The following is a 25,152-nucleotide window of genomic DNA, read 5'->3' as shown; positions in this document are numbered from 1 at the left end:
ACAACCTGGGTGGAAGGCAGGTGCTTAACCGCTGAGCCACCCAGGCATCCCTTACATATAAATTACTTTAAGTGTGGTTAATAAAGGTGTATATAAATGTCAAGTAGACAAGGGCTGAATTGTGGTGGAATTGCATTGTATCAATTCAGCACAGCTAGAGCTACATTTCGCAGAAATACATTTCCCCTTATCAATCTGGGTTTAGTGTGGGCCAGATTTACTTAAATGAAAATTGGAAGAGAGTAGGAAGATAGCAGTTGTATTCTTTTTACACTCATAGGTTAGAATAGGTCACAAGGCACGAGGCAGTTTACCTGTGTTATCATCTATCTGCTGTTCCAGCTCACCTTTTCTTGATGTGGAGCAGCATCTGGACCTGCAACAACTCCAGCTCCTGCTGCATTTCCTCTTAATTTTCTGATTCATGGACCAGGTGCATGTTCTCCTAGAGCTAAGGATACCAGCTTTATCATCAGGACAGGCTCATGGGCATATTTGGAGGCTGAGAGGCAGTTAGCAATCCATGCAAGTTCCAATCTGTCCACATGGATTCCATTTATCCTCAGAATTTTCCTTTAGTCTTTGCTGTCCCCGTGGGATGGCCATCTTCCTTTCCTTATTGCCTGCCCTGCCGACTATGGGCTTCAGCCCCAGACGGTATAAACAACCTCCCAAAGTCTATTTAACCAGCTTCCTAAATTGTGTAAGATCTAATCCTAACAATCAGTTGTGTGTTTTCCAGTAGTTCTGCTTTTCTGATTGAATGATAAAATGAGTTAGAAATTTTAGAGTCAATAAGAGAGTACTTTTTTATTTTTAGCAAATTATTTATTTTGCAATCATGGAAAACTGAAGTTACATATCTATCTGTACATGTGTATCAACTTATTATTCTACCAAACCACGTAATTATTTCTCACCCACTGAATTTTATCAGTTTCTAAGACAGCAAAGTACTATGAATTTTGTCATTATTTAATAAATATGACATTTGCACAGCTGTAGGAAATACATTTTTAACTCAAATTGACAGAAGCCAATCACTTCATTTCACTAAAAAAAACTCATCATTTTTAAGAATGCAGTGTAGCCCTTTTTATAATATTCTATGAATGATCAATTTTACTATATTAAAATCGTTTCTAATTTTGAAACTTAGTTTAGTCTTTAAATGCTACTTAAATTTTAGACTTCATTTTCATTTTGTTTTGAAAAATGAATAAGGTCTGAAGAATTCTATTCTGACATTGGTCATTCTTCCAACAAAACATTTTCAATATTTTGATTTGTTTTTCCCTCTGTAAGTATGTGCCCTGGGTAAAAGTGCTATTACTGACCAGATTAACACATAAAAGGAAAAATATGAGTTTGGCACTTGATAGCGGTTTTCTCTTCCAGCTCAGGATTATATTCCCTTCCAGATTTGAGTTATTGTTGGAACAGATGGACAGTCAGCCAATAAATGGCCTGCTATTGCATTTATTATCTTATAAAGCACAATGGTCTCATAAATATTTTAATTTAAAATTCCTGGGCAATAGCTGAACTCTGTCTACTTGTCCATGGTGCTGTTGATATAGTGGTACTATGCAATTCAGAGAAGGAAAAGAAAAAAGGTAGGTAGGATAGAGAGAGTAAAGCCCAGGAGATAATTATAATGCTGCACTTTATGAACAAAGAAAATGGAAAACAAACTGTTTAAAAACCACAATCAGATATAGCAATGTAACTGAGTACAGGAACCATCTTTATATATCACAGAAAATTTGGTATTTTAGAGCATGTCTTTATATATTTTAGAAAATGTATCTTTTGTCATTTGATTACACAGGCAATAATTTAACTTGTATTTGTGCTAATTAAAAATGTGGGAGACTAAAACTCAAACTCAGATCTAATGTCCCTTAGCTCGTTCATTGAAAATTATGTTCTCTTTTAATTGGCAAGAATACCACAGTGTGGCCAAGGAATGAGAATAGAGTCATCAGCTGATTCTTTATTAGAATTATGTAACCTGTTTAACGATATTAAAATAATCTTTTCAAAATGACAGCCATTCTGCAGTCATCTGTACTTCCAAATACATTGTACATAGATCCAACTGCAAAGTATTGAGATCCATATATTAAGTATTGACTCAAAGATGCCACATATTGAATACAATTATTGAATCTACTTTTCTATAGTTATCCTTTTAAATACATGCAGACTTAATTTATAAGAATGCCTGGGATTTTTAGGAAGTGAATAGCAATGTAATTTGTTAGTTCTTTAAATTTAATTTTTTAGATAAAATGAGCCTTACTTTCCTGAATAATAGTGAATATGTATGATAGTTCCATCACACACATACCAAGAAATCCCCCACTTATACTACAATTGAGAGAGATTTAATAATAATATTTTTACTAGCTTTATATGCAGTTCCTCTTGGACTATAAGAAAAAAAGAGATATTGGATAATTTATTACCAAGTGAAAGTATTTTAAAAATGAAAAGAGGTTGGGGAGAAGAGAAATAGATATAACAAGAGAGAGAGACAGAAAGGACAATCAAAGCGGAGGCAATGCAAAAGATCAAAGAGAAATAATGCACCTAGAGATTTTCTCTCATCTTAGTTTATTGATGTTAAAGGCAGTCATGAAAAGTGTAACCAGTGATGAAGTTGAAACTAAAATATTTCAATTGTAAATCATGCTTGACTTCAGAATTAACATGGTACGTTTTCTCATTACATTTATTTTTCTAATTCTAGAGTTTGACTTAAATTCAGGCACCTGGGTGGCTCAGTTGGTTTAAGCATCTGACTCTTGATTTGGCAGGGTTGTAAGATTGAGCCATGCGTGGGGCTCTGTGCTCAGCGGGGAATCTGCTGAGAGAGATTCCCTCTCTCCCTTTCCCTGGCTTCTCCCCACTGTGAGTGCGCTCCCTCTCTCTCTCTCTCTCTCTCTCTCTGTCTCTCTCAAAATAAATACATAAATCTTTAAAAAATAAAAAATAATTTAATGGTAAATTCTCTTAATCTAGGCTTTTCAAAACATTTCTAACTACTGAATTTCTACTCATTCTACAGATCAGATTAATACTTAAAAATTTCTGACCCTTCTCCCCAGAAGTCAAAATCAGTTCCTATTCTTACTTTACTCCCACCACGCTAGAACTGTCTCTTTTCATCCCCTATCATTCTGTCTTGCATAACATTTGTTTATACAATTGGCCCTTGAACAACATGGGTTTGAACTACGCAAGTCCACTAATATGTGAATTTTTTTCAATATTTTACAGAGGTATAAATGTATTCTCTCTTATGATTGTCTTGAAAACATTTTCTTTCCCCTAGCTTACTTTATTGTAAGAATACAGTGTATATGTATTTTTAGATATATGTACGTTAAGTTATATGCAAATATACAAAATAATGTCTTTCTCGTTCATTTATATATTAATTTTAAACTCTTGATATTTGTGATAATCATATTCAAGAATATTACACATTATTCCAATTTCCAGTCGTCCTTTAAGTAATTTAATACAGGGATCCCTGGGTGGCGCAGCGGTTTGGCACCTGCCCTTTGGCCCAGGGCGCGATCCTGGAGACCCGGGATCGAATCCCACGTCAGGCTCCTGGTGCATGGAGCCTGCTTCTCCCTCTGCCTATGTCTCTGCCTCTCTCTCTCTCTCTCTGTGACTATCAAATAAATATAAATTAAAAAAAAAGTAATTTAATACAATTTTATGTTTTTGTTCTTAATGGCTCTGCAGCTTTGATTTATTTTATTCTTAACAGAATGCGGTTTTCCCTCACCACTGTATTTTTTTCCCTTAATTCATCCTGTTTCCAGGCACATTAATAATTATCACTTTTTGTTTGACAAGGTATCTTTGATTTTACAAGCACAGTATCTTTACCAAAGAAGGATAACACTATGTATCTTTTTAAATATTCAAACTGATCGATTTATTTTCTCAACACATTAGCTAGATCGTCCATCAATATGTTAAATATTAGTGCTGATTGCAGACAGCTCTGTTTTATTCCTGATTTCAATAGAAATAAGATCATTTTGCTGTTAGTTGTGGCATAAGAGGATTTTTCATTTGGGATGGCATCTTGTTCCCATTTTCTGACTGTCCTTCCTACAAAGAATATGCATGGCCTTCTCCATGCCTTTTGATTTCCAGTACCTCTCAGTTGAAGAAATATGCTTCTCCCTTTCTTTCATATCAGACTTGACACAGGAATTTTTTTGGTTAAAGGAAGCACTGAACACCATGTTCACTGGAAGCTTTAAGAATCATCTCATGGCTTTGCCGGGACTCATTTTTTTCTACTACTATGAGAATAGCACGTTGCAGATAAAGACTACTACATTAGCCAGGATCCAAAATGAAGAGGCTATGTGGGATAAAATTAAATAGAAACAAGCAGAACTAGAGTTATGCCCTGAATACATGTAACTGGAAAGAAGTAAGCATTTCTTGCTCTATAATAGTTACCAAATCATTTGCTTCCAAACATTCCTATTTTATTTAAATTTTCATTAGAGTCCCTGGGAAGTTTTATCTAATGTCCTTTTGTCATCTGTTTCTATAGCTATATGGTTTTTCCTTTTAATTTATTAATTGAATGGATTACATTGATACAGTTCCTGAAAGACGACAATGTTCCTAGAATAAAGGCTACCTAGTTATAGCATATTATTTTTTAAAATATAATACTAGGTTCTGTGTACAGCAGTCTCTCTTTATCTATGCTTTCCCTTTCTGTGGTTTCTGTTACCTGGAGTCAACCAAGGTCTAGAAGCAGATGATCCTCCTTCCAGCCTACCGTCAAATCAATAACACTGATGTAACATCGCAATGCTTATATTATTCACTTCACTTCATCTTGTTAAGTAGACATTTTATCATCTGACATAATGACAAGAAGAAGAAGGGTGAGTACAGTATAAAAAGATACTTTGAGACAGGCTGGATTCACATACCTTATTTTATAGTATATGTCATAATTGTTCTATTTTTTATTAGTTATAATTGTTATTCTCTTATTATGCCTAATTTATAAGTTAAACTTTATCATAGGTGTGTATGCATAGGGGCAAAAAAATCAAAGTATATATAAGGCTCACTACAATCTGCAGTTTCAGGCATCCACTGGGGGTCTTGGGACATAGCCATGGATAAAGGCAGGGAGGGGACTACTGTATATAGTAATATTTTAAATTAGGTCTGTGGCATAAAATGTGAGAAATACCTTGTAGTATTATATCACCTGAATACTTTTAATTCCACAGGTCTTAGTTTTGCAAAGGCTCCTAAAAACTTTAAAATCTTCTGTACTAAATTCTCATTGATGATGGCAGCAGATTGCAATCCTCTCTATCCTCCAGATTCATGAAAATTATGAAAAAAAAAAGGAAAGCCAAAAGATAGGCACTTAAGAAATAGAAGAGAATATTTCACCATTTCATTGACCATAGAAGAGAGAGACATCTCTCAGAGATGGGCACGCTATAGGATGATACAGGAAAGTCACAAAAATAGGACAAAACAAAAGACAAAAGCAGCTCCAAGATTGTTTTATACATGGAGGGGATAGATACTAAGATCTGGATGGAGCCAGAGGCGCTAAAACAGTAGTAGCCAAGCAAGTGAACCCCTAGTGTATGTTTCCAAACAGGAGTGATGGGTGAGTGCTATCAGACAAGAGAAGCAGGGTGTTGTGGATGATGGAGGATGGAAAGAGCAGGGAGGACCTGTATGTAGAAGGCTAGCACTGGAAATACCATTAAGATACTGCCTTCTTTCTCTGAAAGTAGGATTCAAGACACATTCTACTGTCTCTAAGCAGTCTGCACAAACAGATACAAAAGATAGTTGAAATGGAAGCTTATTCCCAAAGATATATAGTCACACAGTCAAGATGTCTAACAGATCAAAAACTCCAAGACAAATACGAAGCTCAACATAGGAAAGGATTTAAACATCAGAAGAATGTTGATAGACAAGGCAAAACTGGACTTTCAAATATACGTAAAAACATTAATCCTAGTAGCTAACATTATTTCCTAGGTGGCTAACACCTCGTTATGTTTTTGTGTGTACTGCCATTAAATGGATAAAGGAACGGAGGACTAAACCATAGTCATACAATAAGAATTTTTAGCAGTAAAGGGATAAAAGTGGTAAACCTCAAAAATGAAAACTGTTTTTGAAATTCAAAACCAAAGTCCAGAATGTACTGAGAAGATGCATAAATGAGGTTCCAGAAGATCTTGTTAAAGAGTTAAACCAGAAAGCACGACAGTTGGAGAGAGACAAGAAGCGTGAAGGAAGAGCTGCAACACATGGAGGAGGCATCCATTAGTTTCAACATCTAACCGACTGGAAACCCAGAAGTACACAGGGTATATGTATGGACAAGACCACAGATGATCTGTAGAACTGAGGAATGAGTCTGTGATGAAAAGAACCCACTTCAGTCTTAAAGAGAATAAATTTAAAAAGCAAACTAATACATTTAGACATGGTGGCAAAGAGTAAAAATAAAACCTTAAAAGCTTCCAGGAAAGTATGAAGATAGGGCTACTGAACAATAAAACAATATCTTCGAGCAGAAACAGTGCAAAGGTCCTGACATATAAGGGAGAAAATTTACAGCCGTACATTAATGTGTTAATAACAAAAAGACTACACATCAGTGAACCCTGCTTTCATATTAGGTTAGGAAACAAACAAAATAAACTCATTAAAGCATAAGAAAGGATTAATACAGGGATAGTAAAAGTTAACATATACAAGCAAGAGTAGAATTAGTTCTAAAAACATATAAAAATAATATAATAACTTACACGAACTTTTTGAAGTATGACCAAGAAAAGAAGGATGAAAAGCTAATAATTTTAGAATGAAGGTATGCAATAAATACAGATACAAAGAAGATTAAAATAATTGTAAGAAAATACTGTGGACAATTTAGCCTAATTTGTTTTGGGGAATATATATGAGAAAAGTGGCTCGAGAAGCAGAGAATTAGAATGGAGATGGGGTCGGATTGTAATCTCCTGAGACATTGACATGTTCTGTGAAGATCCACCCGGCTAGAATGCTTGTCCCTTGTCATTCAGCTTTCATCTCAAATATCAGGTATTTTGAAACTTTCTCAAAAGTCTCAAATGAAATCAGTTGCCTAGTCTACATCTTTACCCCATTTATTTTTCTCACGGCTCTTATCAGTGCTTGGGAATTTGCTATGTTGCTGTATAATGTTGCACCTGATAGTAACTACTCAATAAATTATCATCTCATTAGTTGATTGATGGACTGATTAATTAATCCCATTTTATCTTCTCTGATTCTTTTTGTTATTTTTTTTTCCTGCTACCACTTCGTACCTTTTGTTTATGTTTTCCTTTGTGTTCTTCCATTAGATTGCAGAATATAAACTATGATATTTTTTCCAGTGACAATTTTAAAGACGAAATCTAACAAACCTTCAAAAAACAAAATTTCTATCTAGGCTTGCTCTGTCAGCACCGGAAAAAGAGGAAGAGATGATGAATCACCCTTCTCCATCTGGCATCATGTTTCTTTTATCTTAATTGAAAAGAACCCAGAATCATCCCATGATGATTAGGCTCAAAATCAATAAAATTTCAAATTTCACATGAGCTGTTATAAATAGACAAATGCCATTTTAAGAGACAGCATCTACACGTAACCCAGACAGGAATAAAGTTCTGGGGAATGTCAGTGGGGAATAACATGGCAGGTACTGTGGATTCCTGGGGAAAACTGTTAAATAGTCCAAGAAAATTGTTGTGAGGCTGGGGCTAAGGTAAAATGCAGTCATAGAAGCAGCAGTAAGATGAAACATCAGGAGTTTAATTGTTGAGGTGTATTTGGAGTTTAGGGGTGACAAAAACAAGGTGGTAGAAAAGGCCACACCCAGGGACTAAACTTGCCTAAGCTGGAAGATAGTTAAACAGCATTGGCTCCCTGGGGCTTTGACACTCAGGCCCTCTGCCCTGTGCTTGTCACATAGTTTAAGGTGTTACTTTATCAATTAATCATTGGTTAATGAATTTTCTAAAAGCACAAGACAATGGGATCAGAATTGAGAAATAATTCCATGAATTGGATATGCTATAATCCTTCAAAACTCTCCTCAATTCTCATTTTATCAGGGCAGTAATTATGTCCCATTTTCAAAAACCAATATTTCTATAATCATAGGTATTCATATTCTTCATAGCCAACTTGATTCCCTGGAAGAGCTCAATACTTAAAAAAAAAAGATTTATTTATTTGAGAGAGAGAGAGAGAGAGAGAGAGAGAACGCTAGTAGGGGAGGGACAGAGGGAGAGGGAAAGAAAGAAGCAGACTTCCTGCTGAGGTTGGAGCGTGACATGGGGCTCCATCCCTTGATCCTGAGATCACAACCTGAACTGCAATCAAGAGTCAGATGCCCAACTGACCAAACCACCCAGGCACCCCATGAGTTCAGTATTTTTAACTTTTTAGGCCTCAGGCACATTTTTAATGTGCAGGAGAATGGAATGGCTTCTTCTTGCTGTAAGTCTAAACACTTTTAAGTAGGTATGTTTTGCATTTAATTTTGGATTTTTCCATAAAGGACAGCCTGCTGTACTCTTTGAGACAGATAGTGTAGCATGCTTCCTTTACACTGGATAAACGGTGGGCGAGGAAATGAGCTGCCTGCCTGCTGGAAGAGTGACTGACGAGGACTCCAGTGCTGTGCTCTGAATCCACTGTCACCCAGTTCAGGTTTATACTTCTCAAGTCTGCTCTCAGGTGAGGAGGAGCAAAATACATGGCCCCAAAATATGCTGCCTTGGCATGTAGATTATTTCGAGCTGAAGGTGTTACAGGTTATTTTTTGCCTCCAGTGCCCAAGGTTCCTGGTCACTCTGCTTTGGAGAATAAGGAGGTAGACCAGACGAAGAGTGGTGGGCTGCAAAGCAAAGTTTATTGAGCGATAGTAAGTGATAGTACAAAGCTCCTGAAGAGAGTGGGGACCCAAGAGGGTTGTCATGAGAGTTTCTAAGTCTAGGGTTTTTATGGGCTTGTTGGCAGACTGCTTTAATCTGATTAATCTTCCATGAACCTGTCATCCAATCAGGTTTCTGTCCTCTACCTACCACACGGGGAAGGGTGGAGGGCTCCTTCCAGGGTGGCGTAAAATCCCTTTAAGGGTCGTTTCCTCTTAAGGTGAGGTCCCTGCCTGCCTTTCTTCCAACTAGCCTTCATCAAAGGCAGTTAAGACCCAGTCAACTCAAGAAAAACTTTTCTCTTTCTTTTGACTAACTGAAAGAATTTAGATTGGGAGCCCAGTCCAGAAAAAAAAGTTGTATTACCGGAGATAAATTTTTCTCTGAAAGATCTATCTGTGTGACAGGGCAAATGTCTAATTACCAAACATCTGCTCTTCTTATTGTCCTATAAACTACCCTCCTCCCCTTGGAAGCCCCAGGCCCCAGTCCCATCCCTTAATTTACAATGACACATAAGCCTCAACTGAGTGACTTGTCCTTGTGTCTCATATTCTTACAGGGCTTCCCATATGTATGTAATTAAATTTGTTTTTCTCCTGTTAATCTGTCTTATGTCAATTTAATTAATAGACCAGCCAAAAGATAACCTAGAAGGGTAGAGGGAAAAAAATGTCCTCCCCGACACAGGCAATGAGTGAGCACAGCAGAAGACTACGGCAGACCTGCTCCTGGAGGGTGACTTGGGCTGAAGGACTCTGTGAAAGTCTTGATGAAACGTCTGAGAACTGTACTGCAGAAGGAGCTACTTCTGCCCAAGTCTCCTCTTTTTCCCTCTCTCTTCCACAGGCATCAAACATGCATTGATCACTTCCCTTGACTGTGTCCCCATTTATCCTCACGAGCAGGGCACCTAATAAATCTCTTGCAGATTTAATTACATGTTGATGTCAGCTTCGCAGAGGGCCCAGCCAGGTACCAGGCTGTTTTACATACAGGCTTCAAACTTGTTTTTGGTAATATTTCTGAAAAAAATTTCCTCTCTCTTCTTACCAAATTGCCAGGTAAAACCACTGTAGCTTTTGAAACTAAAATAAGAAATGAATTGACACCAAAAAAATAAAACTCAGTGATGTAGGAAAGATGTTAGGGTTCGAAGCCAACAGCCAAGAAAGAATTCTTGAGAAGTCTTTGGTGAAGAAAGGGGATTTTATTCAAGACCGGAGACCGGACCCGTGGGCAGAAAGAGCTGCACCAGGGTCATGAGGTGTTGCACCTTATAAGCTTTCGAGCTGAGAGGGGATTAGGGATGATGTAAGAAGTCTCTAAGGAATTTTGGAAGCAAGGTTTCTAAGACATTGTGGGGGCTAGCTATTGTTAGAAAAAAGGTCATTCATTATAGTCTAATACATCCTTAGTCATGAGACCCTTCAGATGTATATCGGTGGGCCATGGTTGGGGGATGATTGGCAACATGTATCTTGGGGGGGTGGTTACAGATAAGGGAATCTCTAAAGGAATTTTCATATGTGAAAGTAGCCTCACAGGATCCTGGGGGTTGGGCAAAAATCACCTTTTGCTCTTAGTGAAGTATTAACGTGGAGGCAGCTGAGTCCCTAGAGGAAGGTCACTCTGCCTGTGTCAGGGGCTTGTCAATGGGCTGTAGGGAGTAAGAAAATTTAATAATTGCTCTTCTGCCTTTGTTTCCCACATCCATTTAGACCACTGAATTAAGGGACCAAGTTCAAAACCTTGTTCTAGATGTTAGAAATACCTGTTGATAAAGTTTTGGAATGTGGGTGAGGTCCAGAGCCGATGACTAAGGAAGAATTCTGGGGGGACAGGGGTGCACTTGAGGGAGCAGAGTTAAAGTAGAAGTTACAACTGTGTGGCCGGCCAGGGGGCACTGGAAGTGTTGGTGTGGGAGAAACATCACAGCATGAGCAGCAGCAGAGCCTGGACACCCAGAAAATTCAATGTCCCTCAGGGAGGGGAGCACCGTCCTTAGGGTAACTGCTGGGAGGAAGTCTGAGAATAAAAATGAGCAGAACAGGAAAACTGGGAAAGGAAGGCGGGGGGGAATAAAGACATTCTGAAGAACACAGCACATTTATTAAATAAATTTCTAGGCGCTTAACAGAAGAGGGAGTCCTTGAGCTGAGCAACCCAGGCAGCTACTCCAAACCTTTCCTTCCACCTGAGACTAGCTCTCACCTCTCTTTTCAACTGCTACTAGCTGGGCCCTGGGGAAATTTATTAATATGGGAGGGAGGTAAAGAGTAGGGTGATTAGGGCAGGGATGTAAACAAGAAAAAAGAATCTCTCTGTTTACCTATTTATGTAGTTTAGACTCTTGGATCCCACAAATGTGATACTACTCAAAAACAAACAAGAAAATAATTTCTTGGGATTAAAAATGAATGGAAACAAGTTAACCAAATTGCATATCAGTTTTAAAATGGGACTTTTAAAACTGCAAAGTGCAAAGAATGGGACTTCACAGCATACAATTTTGACTGTGTATCCTTGGTGAAGTGTACTGTAAGCACAGATAAAAAGGTTGATTTCATCTCATTCAGTGATTCAATTAATTAGTAGTAATATTAGTCATCGTATCTTGAAACCGTTTCTTGTATATAATGAGATAAGGCAATTAAGTATGTTAATTATCTTGATTCCTGATTTTCAGGGCTAGAGAAGGTAGATGTGGTTCAAAGACACTCTTTCTCTGTGTCTCTCATGAATAAATAAAATCCTAAAAAAAAAAAAAGAAGCTCAAAGAACTCAGGTGAATCTGCTGTTACGTTAAAATTGAACTGGATTATCAATGTGAATTCATTATTTTAAAACATATTTTCTAAGTGTCTTCTAATTATGCACCCAGAATGGTCTGAAAGCAATGTCGTTCCCATGGTGAGCATCTCTAAGCCTAGTGTTTGGCTCCCTCGTGCCATTTTTCACTAAAGGGAACTAGAGTTCTTTAGAAAACCCAAGCAAACTAGCAGTCAGCTTGCTCATTCCAAGAAACAGCCAGAGTGGTGATGCACATACTGTGCTCTTCCTCTGTCCCTACCTAAGTCCCCTTTTCCAACACCCTTGCTTCTCTCTAAGATGACACGTCGTGGTAATCTAGCACTGTGTAAGACTTTGTTTTCTAGAATCTAGAAACACCTTTAAACAAACTCCTGTCCTTGTAATTTGATTATAAAGAGAAATGATTTAGAATTTTTGCTACTCTTTTGTAATAGGAATGGCCCAATTAATGATAAAAGGCTTAATATGATAAAACAATATCAGTAAATGTAAAGAAACTATAAACATTAGAAAATTATCATGATACAACCCGGGTAGAAATTACAGTTGGTGTTAAAACCATTAGCTGACTTATTGATGAGGATTGAGAAATTGACAAAGTAACAGCACAGGGATCTTCCTCAGAGGGGGAAACTACAACTGCATAATGAAGAAATCATTTAGTTACCACTTATATCCAGTGATCAATGTTAGCAATGCAAACGTTTTGTCCAAGCCAAGTATAAAATATATTTTTGAGATAAGAGCAGAATTTTTTATATCAACAGCCTATTAGGTAATATTAGAGAATTAATATTTTTAATACATTTCACTCAAAATAACATATTTGGGGCCTTTCACAAGACCTAGTCATATGGACCTATTATTCTGTGTTTGTAGTAAAAAGAAAGAATATTGATGATCACTAGTAATGTCTTCTGCAACGATACCAAGGGTCTCTATCAATAAATACGGATATAATCATTTAATTTGGCCCTCTTTAATATACTTTGGTAAATTGCATGAGGATGTCTGGGGGTATGCGTAGGCATAGACAAGGTAACTATAATGTATAGCAATGAACCACTAATTTAAGAACAACAAATAGTGAAGCTTGATTAGTTTTCTAATGAAGCTATTCAGTCCTATACCAACATTATCAACATGTAATCTGGGCATGCTATTATTCAAAGTGAGGGATGGGGAATCCCTGGGTGGCTCAGTGCTTTAGCGCCTGCCTTCAGCCCAGGGTGTGATCCTGGAGACCTGGGATCAAGTCCCACATCGTGCTACCTGCATGGAGCCTGCTTCTCCCTCTGCCTCTCTCTCTCTCTCTCTCTGTCTCTCATGAATGAATAAATAAAAACCTTAAAAAAAAAGTGAGGGATGAATGTGTAGTCCAATCCTGTGTGATGGCTCATAATCCTTGTCCCTCCTGAAGATAACAAACAAGCATTATGAACCTGGCCCACAGCATTGAGTCAAAACCCAAGTGACCAAAGGTGAGAATAGAAGAACTGACAGGGAGATCCTTGTAGGTAGGGCCTCAAGAGCTGAGATATAAAAACCGACAGCCTGCATGGTGTCAGAGTAGCTGGGAATGCAGAGCCAGATGCCCATGGACACCACAGATAAGTAAATAAATTGTTAGAGTCATGCAGTGGAATATCAGAAACCCGAGGTATGTAGGAAGTACTGTGGATGAATCTCAGTGACATAATTTTGAGGGAAGGAGGCATATTGCATGTAGCATAATGTTCTCTGATAAAACACAAAAGCAAGAAGACCCAAGAAAAATATTGTTTCCATTTAAATATATGCCAGAAAGCTATTAAAAGAAGGAGAAACACAGATAGTTATTTGGGGGGATGCTGTAAGATGAGATGAGAAGGAACACTTGATAAATTTAGGTAATCAGTAATTATTGTCTCAAGTTGTATTCATTAGTTAAACAAAATAAAACAATGTCATGCAAGAACTGAAGAATAAAGGATAAAACTTAATCCAATTCTATGCACCTAGGGTCTAAAAGATTAACTTAGCTCTCACATTTGAAGATCTTATTGAGTAAGTAATTTGTTTGCAAATTAAAAAAAAAAAGTATTATTGATCTCAATATTAATTCCTGTGACATTCCTGCAGCACAACATAATGTTAACATATGAACCAATTCTTAACTTGACGGAGATGATTAAGGACATTTTCAGAACCTCAGGTCTCTATAGAAACAATTAAAGCAGGGAAAAGAAATGTACATAGCTGCCTTTTATTTTCTGCTTTGTTGAGAATTTGCTTCATTGAAGTAAACAATATTAAAAATATTTTAAAAGGATAATATGCTTTTGAATGAAAATATTTGAATGAAATTAATATTACCTCTCTAAACAGTAGCTATGTATTGGTTACTTTTTTTTTCATGAAGGCTAAATTACCAGAGCCTAAAATGAAAAAGAAAAAAAAATATATATATATATATATATAGAGAGAGAGAGAGAGAGAGCATGATTTTCATTCTACTATGGACTGATCTGGGTTTCCTCAAAATTCATATTTGAAGTCCTCACCCTAGTGTGACTGTATTTGGGAATAGGACTTACAAGAAGTAGTTAAAGTTAGATGAGGTCATAATGATAAGGCCCTAATCCAACAAGGACGATGTCCTCATAAGAAGAAGGCCAGACAACAAGCTCTGTCTCTGCCATGTGACAATGGAGTAGACAGGCAGCCATCTATCTGCAATCCAAGAAGAGAGATTTCCACAGGACCTGACCATGTTCACACTCTGATCTCAGAATCTCAGCCTTTAGAATTGTAAGGAAATACATTTTATGTTATGACAGCCTAGCTGACTAATACACATATTGATAATAATATAAATATTATATATTTATTTAACTGAAATTTGCTATAATTCTTAAATATATGGCAGAGTGCTTTTTGTAGTAATAGAGAGGTGAAAAGAGCTCTGTAATCATAATAATGAACAATCCAAAACCTTTGCTTATTGATGTAAATTCAAGAAGTAACAATACATGCTAATTATTTAGAAACATGAAGTAAATTTCAAGCAGAATTCAGAAGAGAAGTGAAAATTTTTTATCTGGGGAGATGGAAATGAGTAAGGAGGTAGAAATGGAAAAAGATGTAGGACTGTGTTGGGGAGGAAGGATTTCCTCTGCCTTTCAAGATTCTTCTAGCTAGACTTAGAATCAAATTGACATGAGACAGATTAACAGGAGAAAATCAAATTTAATAACATATATGCAGGGAATCCACACAGACATAGAAATACTAAAGACAGACAAATGATGATTATATGAGCTAAAGAAAAAGGTAGGGGTCTGAGGATACAAAGGAGAGAAAGATCAAGAACATGAACTTGGAAGGAGACGTTTGGAAACCAAAGGTGCCCTAGGATGCAGGTAGGTTTCTTAGATAAAGAGGCATCTCTGCTAATTGCCCTCTCCCTGGTAGAGCAAGCAGCGGAGGGAGAGATAAGCTTTTTCTAAATCTGCTGGGTTTGGATTGCTTTTAACTCAAAATAATATTCATGCCAAAGTTGTCCATCTTGAGGTGGTCTGCCCCTGGGCCCTACAACTGCAAGCTTTGAAATAAAACAAAACTACTTTAATCTCCAAGTTATGTATATGTGAAATTTTAATAAATAATACAAATAAAGTAAATGTGTGTGTGTATGTGTGTGTGTGTGTGTGAAAAGTTTGAATTTCAGTGATTTATTTTGGAGATGTGAATAATCTGGATCTTAGTAAGTAAAAACAAAATGCCACCAAAACTCCACTGTCTTTTTCCTGAAACTTAATTTATGAAAATCTGAACACTGGATCCAGAAGCTGTGTCACCTACCCTCTCAAAGTTAAGATCTAGTGGGGAAAAGTGAATCTGCTTCCCATTTGACCTCAGGGTCCTCCCACCACTGCGGCAAGAGGATAGTAAGTCCTCATTACCTCAGGCCTTGATCACATACTTTGTTTCTGAGCTGCATATGGTGGCATCCTCACCAGAAACCAAGGACCAAGAGTTAGTAGGAAATATATCTCCAAGAGAAAGCAGGGTGAATGGATATGAGTGACCAATACAAAAAAAATAAGAGTGTAACCAAATGTCAGTTCTAAAATCCAAATTCTGTATGTTCAAAACTGAATGTCAGCTGGCTGTATCTCCCATGTGATAGTGGTGTCATCACTATAGGCATGCAGCTTTAGCATTTCTAAGTTGTCTTCGACTCTTTTCTGTTTTTTATTTTTATTTATTTATTTTTAAATATTTTATTTATTTATTCATGAAAGACACAGAGAGAGGCAGAGACACAGGCAGAGGGAGAAGCAGGCTCCATGCAGGGAGCCCGATGTGGGACTTGATCCCAGGACTCCAGGTTCACACCCTGGACTAAAGGCGGCGCTAAACTGTTGAGCCACCCAGGCTGCCCTGTTTTTTTTTTTTTTTTTTTTTTTTTTTTAATATTTAAACATTTGCTAAATTCAATCATAAATACTGCTTAAGTGACTCTAAAGTATTTCATCATTATTATAGTTCAGTATATTGCTACTGCTTGCTTAAATTATTGAAGTATTCCATTAATGGCTTAACTCAAGTTTTTTGTATTTTTTTTAACCTTACCCAAGTCCCATTATCACATATTTCTGATAATTTACTGCTTTTTCTTAACTAATTCCTACACTTTAATAGCTTAAAACTAGAAACAAACTAAATGCTTAGATATTTAATAGACTTCAGTACTTTAACTTAATGGAATATTATACAACTCTTAGAATCATAATTCTGAATATTTTAGGGGACATATGTATATAATATATATACATATATAATATATATATATATGATATAACATTAAAGAAATAAAGAAGTATGCAACAACTGTTAAATCATTACACAGGGGTCACTATATACACCTTAGTTAATGAAGAAATGAATTCACAAAGCAAACAGACAAAATGTCTCAATGGATGCTAAAATTATGTTTCTCTATAGTTTTCTTCAATATTAATGATAACACATCTATTCTGGAGACTCCTAATGCTCACACACATTGATTATCTGTTCCTGTGGGACATTTGAGAGGCTAATATTTTACAGACTGTTTGTAGTTGGGTAGGATCAGATGATTGGTTTTGGCCAATAGACCTGTAATAGAAATGACATGTTACATTTTCATGCTGAAGCATTTATTTGCTGGGGTGAGCCTTCCAGCTATCTTTCTTCCCTTATCATAATGATCAGAGAAGAATTCTCATGTTAAGAAGCCTGGGTCACACTGTGCACTTTGTACAGGTAACAAATCTTTGTTGAGTTGTGTTTATTTGTTTAAGCAACATAAGCTAGCCTATCCTGATTAACACGTTTTAAAACAAAATTTACATGACAAAAATATTGGATAACCAAATGGAAAAAAAAAAAAAAAACTCTTTTACATGCTTAACCCAAATGAGTACAAATCACAAAATTGTCCTGAAGCTTGATGCACATTTAGAAATGAAACGATTAGTTTTCCACTGACTAATGTTAATCTGAATTTATTTTGTAGTTGCTCAAAGTCTGGCTTGATTGCTCCCTGGCAGCAATCCCTGGCATATCAGTCCTTCTGTGACTCATATGATTATTCATAAAAAGTAACCATAATTTTATTTAATTCCAACTGAAATTCAGTTCTTGATGTCTTAGTTCATTCATTTATTCTTTTGTAAATATATCAACCTATTTTAATTGAAAACCTTTCATATATCAGATACTCTTCTAAGTACTAAGAATACAATTGACAATAATCAAAAGTACATTTAATAACTATATTTTTTGCTTTAGACAGTATTTTAAACTTTTTATCTAATTTAATCTTCTCATATTATGATAAGCCAGACTACTATTCTAATTTTATTTTACTTTATTTTATTTTTTAAAGATTTTATTTTCAAGTAATCTCTACACTCAACATGGGGCTCAAACTCATAACCCCAAGATCAAGAGTCACATGTTCCACTGACTGAGCCATCAGGTGCCCCACTATTCTAGTTTTAGGTAAAGAACCTGAGGTCCAGAGAGTTCAAGTAACTTGCATGAGGTCACACAGACAATAAGAAACAGAACTAGAACTCAAACCCATGTCTGAATGCAACATCTGGACTCTTTGCCTCATCCTGAACATGACCATACACCCCAGTTTGCAATTTGCATATATTATTCTACCGTAGTTTCAAATAGAATACTCTATCCTCTTCCAAAGCAGTCAGGTTTAGAAGATAAAATATATGGTCACCCTACTCATGCCCTATAACTTCGCATGGCCGCAGTTCACAGGATAGATGGAGATTAACCATGTTTAGAGGTGTTTTAAAAAGTGATCATATATGAAAGTGAAATTCCAAGTGCAATGAGCTTTCCTAGCTCATCATTGTCCTATGCAGCAGATAGAATCTAAACAGAAAAGGGCATCTTAGGAAGAGCAAAAAAACCAGAAAAGTGGGCAGCTCCGTATATAGAAAATCAAAGTCAGGCAATGCCAATAAGGAGAAAAACTGAGCTGTTTTGCTGTTAAGAAAGCAAAACACTAGACTCCATGATATTCAACCTTTTTTGGCTCTTCCTAGCTTGTTTACTCACTAGATTGTGCAAGAATAATCAGGTGATCAGTCAGGGTAATATGGGTGAGTAGGAAAGTGCAAGAAATTGCCGGAGAAGAATAATATCACTGCTAAATAAGGCTGATCAGTGCTTGAACATCACAATCAGTGCATTTGTGAACCAACACGGGGATCAAGGATGAAATGCAGCACAAGTTTATTATGTGGCTCTGGTCATCAGTCATGGTGGGCTTCTTGGTCAGATTATAAATGAATTCCATAGCACTAGCCTCAGATTAATGGGTGTTTCACAGAAAATGACTGAGGTTTGCATAGATTTATGGAATCTTGGAATCTACCTTATTTTGAAGTAATTTATATGGCTATTCCTGTCTCTTTGGACATCTAGTATGATATTAGAACTCAGGAGGGGAAGCCTACGAACCAGAAATAGTCCATGAAAATAAAATTGTTTTATTTGATAATTGATACAATTATCCAAGTGACTTTCAAATGCAGTTTGTTCCTTGATGGCGTTATTCAGAAAAATATATCTCAATCTGTCGTAACACTTTATGTTAGTTTTGAAGTGCAGGAACCCTTTGTATCATTTGAAGATTTTGAATCCCTTTCCTTCTGAGATTTGAGAAGGATGCAAAGTATTATTCCATATAATGAGAACAAATTATGCTATTATCAGGCGGTATTTGAAAATGTGAAGTAACTCATGCTTAAAATTGGTGAATTAAACATAAGTAGCATTTTTACACTATTTGTAATTAAACTATTTATCCAATAAAAGCGCTAATTAAGGACAAGAAAGGCGTATCATAAGGTCATATAGTTTGTTAATCTATCTGAACTATGAGATGAATTCTTATGTATCTAGAGATATATACAGATGAAAACTGCATAATTTTCATTTCAGAAAGTTGGAAAGATACTTTATATTTTACTTGACTGAACTCTAGTCGTGATCTATTTTATGATCACAATTTTGCTGGATGAATGAAAGAATGAAGGGAGGAAGAAAGGGAAGGAGGAAAAATAATTTGTAGTGCAAAGATGTGGACAAATCTGGTTTCATATTTTGGATTTTCTTAGAAGTTATGGCACATGGAGAAAAAATATTTAACATCATTAATAGTGACCTCATCTATAAAGTAGGGCACATAACATTTAGAGTTGTTAGGGTGACAGGAGGAGCTTCCGAGAAAACTGATATTCAAAATGCATCAAGAATACAATGAATTCATATAAAATTTTAATATTATTTGGATGGAGTTCTTTTAAATATGATGTCCAATGCAAAGAATAAAACAGTCCTAAATAAATCATGGAGATGAAAAGTACACTATAGGAAAACAGTTAATAAAATTGTAAGAATGTTAAAATAATAACATGACAATATTAATACTGTGATATTATGATATTTTATATATTAATACTGATTGTAATATTATAATATTATATATATTATGGTGACTACACTTTTCTTGATGAGTATGGAATAATGTATAACATTGTCCAATCAATATGCTATACACCTAAAATTAATATGACATTATATGTTAATTATATTTCAGCTAAAAAAAGAAAGTAGTTCTGTACTTTAACACCAAGTTCAGCCCACATCTGGATAATTGACCCTTATATTTGCCAGCAAATAGTGGAATTTTGTTAGTAAGGAGTTGTTGAGGGGATAGTGAGGGCCCCGGCACCCATGACATTGGAAAATAGAAGAAATAAGGATATTTAGATTTTATCTGACATAACATTGAGAGAACATATCTGTCTAAATACTTAAAAGGCTTTCACCGTCAACACAAGTGAAATCAGTCAACGGTGAATGTTCTGGGAGTAAGATTTGGCTTACTCATTATAGATAGCATCGTTATTATTCTTTGATCCATTAGAATTTCTCCATGTTAGTGACACCTGGGTGGCTCAGTCAATTAAGCATCTGCCTTTGGCTCAGGTCATGATCCCAGGGTCCCGGGATGGAGCCCCATGTTGGGCTCCCTGCTTGGTGGGGAGTCTACTTCTCCCTCTCCCATGCCTCCTGCTTGTGTGCTCTCTTTCTCTCCCTCTGTTTCTCTCTCACTCTCTCTGCTGCTGTCAAATGAATAAAAAATATTTTTAAAAGGTTTAAATTATATATAATATATAGAAATTTTCATATATATTTAAATTTTTATATATAAATTTATATATATATATATATAATTTCTTTACATTATTCCAGACAAATTCTTTCCATTTTTGAATGTCTTTAAAAGATACAGAAGGCTTTCTCAGAGCATAGGTGGAGGTGTGTCCAAATGTTTACAGATGGGAAAATGATATTTTGTACAACGTAGTAAGTTTAATCTTTTTTCTGTAGTAGTTATAGAAAAACCAACTATCAAAATTTCATATAGGTTAAAACACAACAAAGCAATAAAATACAGTCAACTACTTAGTAGGGTCAAATTCCCCTCTGCTCCTGTACGCTTTGACATGTCACAGAGGAGATCTAATTCTTTTGTTTTCCATTTCCACATGAAATTTAGAATTTAAAAGAAGGCCAGATCAGTTGTGCCTGTGTTGAAAAGGGGCTCAAAGGTAGCTTCCTGGGAGCAGTGACAGTGCCTGCTTTAGTGAAATATCTAGTTATTTGATGCTGGTTGTATGAGAGTCAACAAATGATATTTGTTCAGTGACAAGAGGGAAAACAAATTGGCATATGGTCAATAATATCCTACACCGTTATTAACAGAGAGAAAGATCTTCCTAGAGCACCGTCAACTCATTTGGTTCCTCTTACACAGCACAGATGTCCTCTCCGACTTTTTTTCTCCCGTTATTCCCTCTTAAAAATAAACTTCCAAAGCTCCACGTTGCTTATCCATTTACCATACATATACTTTAACATAATAAATTCATTCTCCCTCGCTCTCTAGTGCACAGCTAGACTTGTTTCCAAATCTTTCAATTAGTGATAGTGACATATGCCTCAGTCCTGACTGATGGAATAGAGTGGAGTGTCACAGCTTTGGGTTTTTGTGGAGTCATGCATCCCCGAATAATCACATAAAGGATGACCTTGCTCATCTGAATCACACTTGTTCAAACTGTATGTGAACAACAAACAGATTTCTGTTGTACTGAGATATTAAATAATAAGCTAATTTTCTAGCAGCTGAGCTCTAACGAGCCCACATGGCATTCAACACCGCTTAAGGCATATCCAGCTAGTATCCTCTTGCACAGCATTTGGCTTTTGCAGCATGTTTTCTAGCCATAATGGTCTGTTCTTTATTTCTAATTCTCCAAAATGATTTAATCCTCCCTGTTCTTATGTTGCCTTTTGTCAAGGATAACTTTTCTTGGAATTGGTTAACTTCTTGGAAATCTCCTACTCAGACTTCTTTAGAAATATTCCAGCATTAGTAGGGAAAACCATTATTTCCCACAAATACTCCCACAGCACCTTTCATACACCTATTATGGATCTTATGTCTAGTTCACCAGTAGTTCTTGGGTGAAGATCCAGCAGTTAGTGTCAATTAAAACTTTTTTTTGGTATCGTTTATATTGGAGTTTGATTTGCCAACATATAGCAGAACACCAAAGTGCTCATCCCGTCAAGTGCCCCCCTCAGTGCCTGTCACCCAGCCATCCCATCCCCCTGCCCACTTCCCCTTCCACTACCCCCTTGTTCTTTTCCCAGAGTTAGGAGTTGCTTATGTTCTGTCTCCGTCTCTATTTCCCACTCATTTTCTCTCCTTTCCCCTATAATCCCTTTCATTACTTTTTAATATTCCCCATATGAATGAAGCCATACAATGTTTGTCCTTCTCCAATTGACTTGACGTCCTTCACTCAGCATAATACCCTCCTCTGCTTCCACGTCGAAGCAAATGGTGGGTATCTGTGCTTTCTGATGACTGAGGAACATTCCATTGTATACATGGACCACATCTTTTTTATCCATTCATCTGCCGATGGACATCGAGGCTCCCTCCACAGTTTGGCTATTGTGGACATTGCTGCTATAAACACTGGGGTGCAGGTGTCCCGGAGTTTCAGTGCATCTGTACCATTGGGGTAAATCCCCAGCAGTGCAATTGCTGGGTCATAGGGCAGATCTATTTTTAACTCTCTGAGGAGCCTCCACACAGTTTTCCAGAGTGGCTGCGCCAGGTCACATTCCCACCAACAGTGCAGAGGGTTCCCCTTTCTCCGCATCCTCTCCAACATGTGTGGTTTCCTGCCTTGTTAATTTTCCCCATTCCCACTGGTGTGAGGTGGTATCTCATTGTGGTTTTGATTTGTATTTCCCTGATGGCCAGTGATGCGGAGCATTTTCTCATGTGCGTGTTGGCCATGTCTATGTCTTCCTCTGTGAGATTTCTCTTCATGTCTTTTGCCCATTTCATGATTGGATTGTTTGTTTCTTTGCTGTTGAGTTTAATAAGTTCTTTATAGATCTTGGATACTAGCCCTTTATCTGATGTGTCATTTGCAAATATCTTCTCCCATCTATAGGCTGTATTTTAGTTTTGTTGACTGTTTCTTTTGCTGTGCAGAAGCTTTTTATCTTGATGAAGTCCCAACAGTTAATTTTTTATTTCATTTCCATTGCCTTCATGGATGTATCTTGCAAGAAGTTTGCTGTGGCCAAGTTCAAAAAGGGTGTTTGTTGTCTGTGTTTTCCTCTAGGATTTTGATGGATTCTTGTCTCACATTTAGATCTTTCTCCATTTTGAGTTTATCTTTGTGTCTGGTATAAGAGAATGGTCCAGTTTCATTCTTCTGCACATGGCTGTCCAATTTTCCCAGCACCATTTATTAAATCCACTTTTTCCAGTGGATAGTCTTTCCTGCTTTGTTGAGTATTCTGGGAACCCATTTCTGGCTTCCATATTCTGTTCCATTGATCTATGTGTCTGTTTTTTGTGCCAGTACCACACTGTCTTGATGATCACAGCTTTGTAGTACAACTTGAAATCCGGCATTGTGATACCCCCGGCTCTGGTTTTCTTTTTCAATATTCCCCTGGCTATTCGGGGTCTTTTCTGATTCCATGTCAATTAAAACTTGAGAAATGCATTCAAGAACTTATAGAGAACTCTGTTCTCTTCCATTTTAATAATAAGTTTACCTGTTGGATTTCTGTCGTCTGAAATTTCATCCATTGAGATTCTGATACTGTGCTCCTTTTTTATGTCTAGGAAATTCAGGACAATGGAAAGTACACTACTGCCTAGGCTCAGAGAAAGAGAAAGTAAATGTTAAACAAAATCAGGATCTCAAAGATCTCAATCTTTCAGATTTCAATATTCTCAGATCTCAATATTCACTGCAGCATTATTAACAATATCCAAAAGCTGTAAGTTGTCCAAGGATCCATCGGATGGGTGGATGGATAGGGAAAAAATGTGATACATGATTAAATATTATTTAATCTTAAACAAGAAGGAAATTCTAACACATATTACAGCATGGAAGAACTCTGAGGGCATTAATTAAAGTGAAAGGATAAATACTGTATGATTCTACTATATATAATGTACTCAGAGTAGTCAAGGTTATAGAGATAGAAAGTAGAATAGTGATTATCAGGGGCAGGAGTAGAGGAGAATGGGGAGATATGGTTTGATGGGCACAGAGTTTTAGCTTTACAAGATGAAAAGAGGGATGGAGATAGATGATGGTGATGGTTGTACAACAGTGTGAATGTATTTATTACCCCTGAATTGTACATTTGCAAATGATTAAGATGGTAAATTTGATCTTATAGTATATTTTATTCTATTTCTACAAAGGTTTTTTATTTTAATTCCAGTATAGTTAACATACAGTGTTATGTTAGTTTTAGGTGTACAATATAGTGATTCAGCTATTCCAGACATCACCCAGTGCTCACCGCGAGAAGTGCCCTCTCTAATCCCCATTATTTATTTCATCCATTTCCCTCCCCACCTCCCGTTGGTAACAATCGGTTAGTTCTCTATAGTTAAGAGTCTGTTTCTCTCTCTCTCTTTCTCCTTTGCTCTTTTCTGTTTCTTAAATTCCACAAATGAAACCATATGGCATTATTTATCTTTCTCCGACTGACTTATTTCACTTAGCATTATAGTCTCTAGCTCCATCCATGTTGTTCCAATGGCAAAATTTAATTCCTTTTTATTGTTGAATAGTATTCCATCGTATAGATATACCACATCTTCTTTAACTATTCATCTATCAATGGATACACGGGCTGCATCCATAGGTTGGCTACTGTAAATACTGCTGCAATGAACATAGGGGTGCCTGTATCCCTTTGAATTTGTGTTTTGTATTTTGGGGGTATATAGTGCACCCAGTAGTCCAATTCCTGAATTTAGGGTAGTTTTATTTTTAATTTTTTGAGGGACCTCTATATTGTCTTCCCCAGTGGCTGCACAAGTTTGCATTGCCACGAAGAGTGCACAAGGGTTCCATTTTCTTCACATCCTTGCCAACACTTGTTGTTTCTTGTGTTTCTTGCTTAAGCCATTCTGACAGTGCAGGGGTGTATCTCACTGCATTGCATTTCCCTGATGACGAGTAATATTGAGCACTTTTTCATATGTACATTGGCCATCTATCTGTATGTCTTCTTTGTGGAAATGTCTGTTCATGTCTTCAACCCATTTTTTAAATTTGATTATTTGAGTTTTTGGTGTTAAGTTATATCAGTTCTTTATATATTTTGGATACTAACCATCTATCAGATATGTCATTTG

The 25,152-nt window shown here is 36.6% G+C and overlaps 1 protein-coding gene and 1 long non-coding RNA gene across 3 annotated transcripts in view; one reads left to right on the top strand and one right to left on the bottom strand.

Moving 5' to 3' along the window:
• The window catches only part of LOC140614659 (uncharacterized), a 273,756-nt gene that overhangs the window by 162,276 nt on the left and 86,328 nt on the right, over nt 1–25,152 (top strand). The window lies entirely within an intron of this gene.
• SVIP (small VCP interacting protein) overlaps nt 1–25,152 on the bottom strand; it is a 211,685-nt gene that overhangs the window by 169,393 nt on the left and 17,140 nt on the right. The window lies entirely within an intron of this gene.

The sequence above is a fragment of the Canis lupus genome, chromosome 23 (assembly GCF_048164855.1).
Source record: "Canis lupus baileyi chromosome 23, mCanLup2.hap1, whole genome shotgun sequence".
NCBI lineage: Eukaryota > Metazoa > Chordata > Mammalia > Carnivora > Canidae > Canis > Canis lupus.
This window is presented reverse-complemented; position numbering and strand designations above follow the sequence as displayed.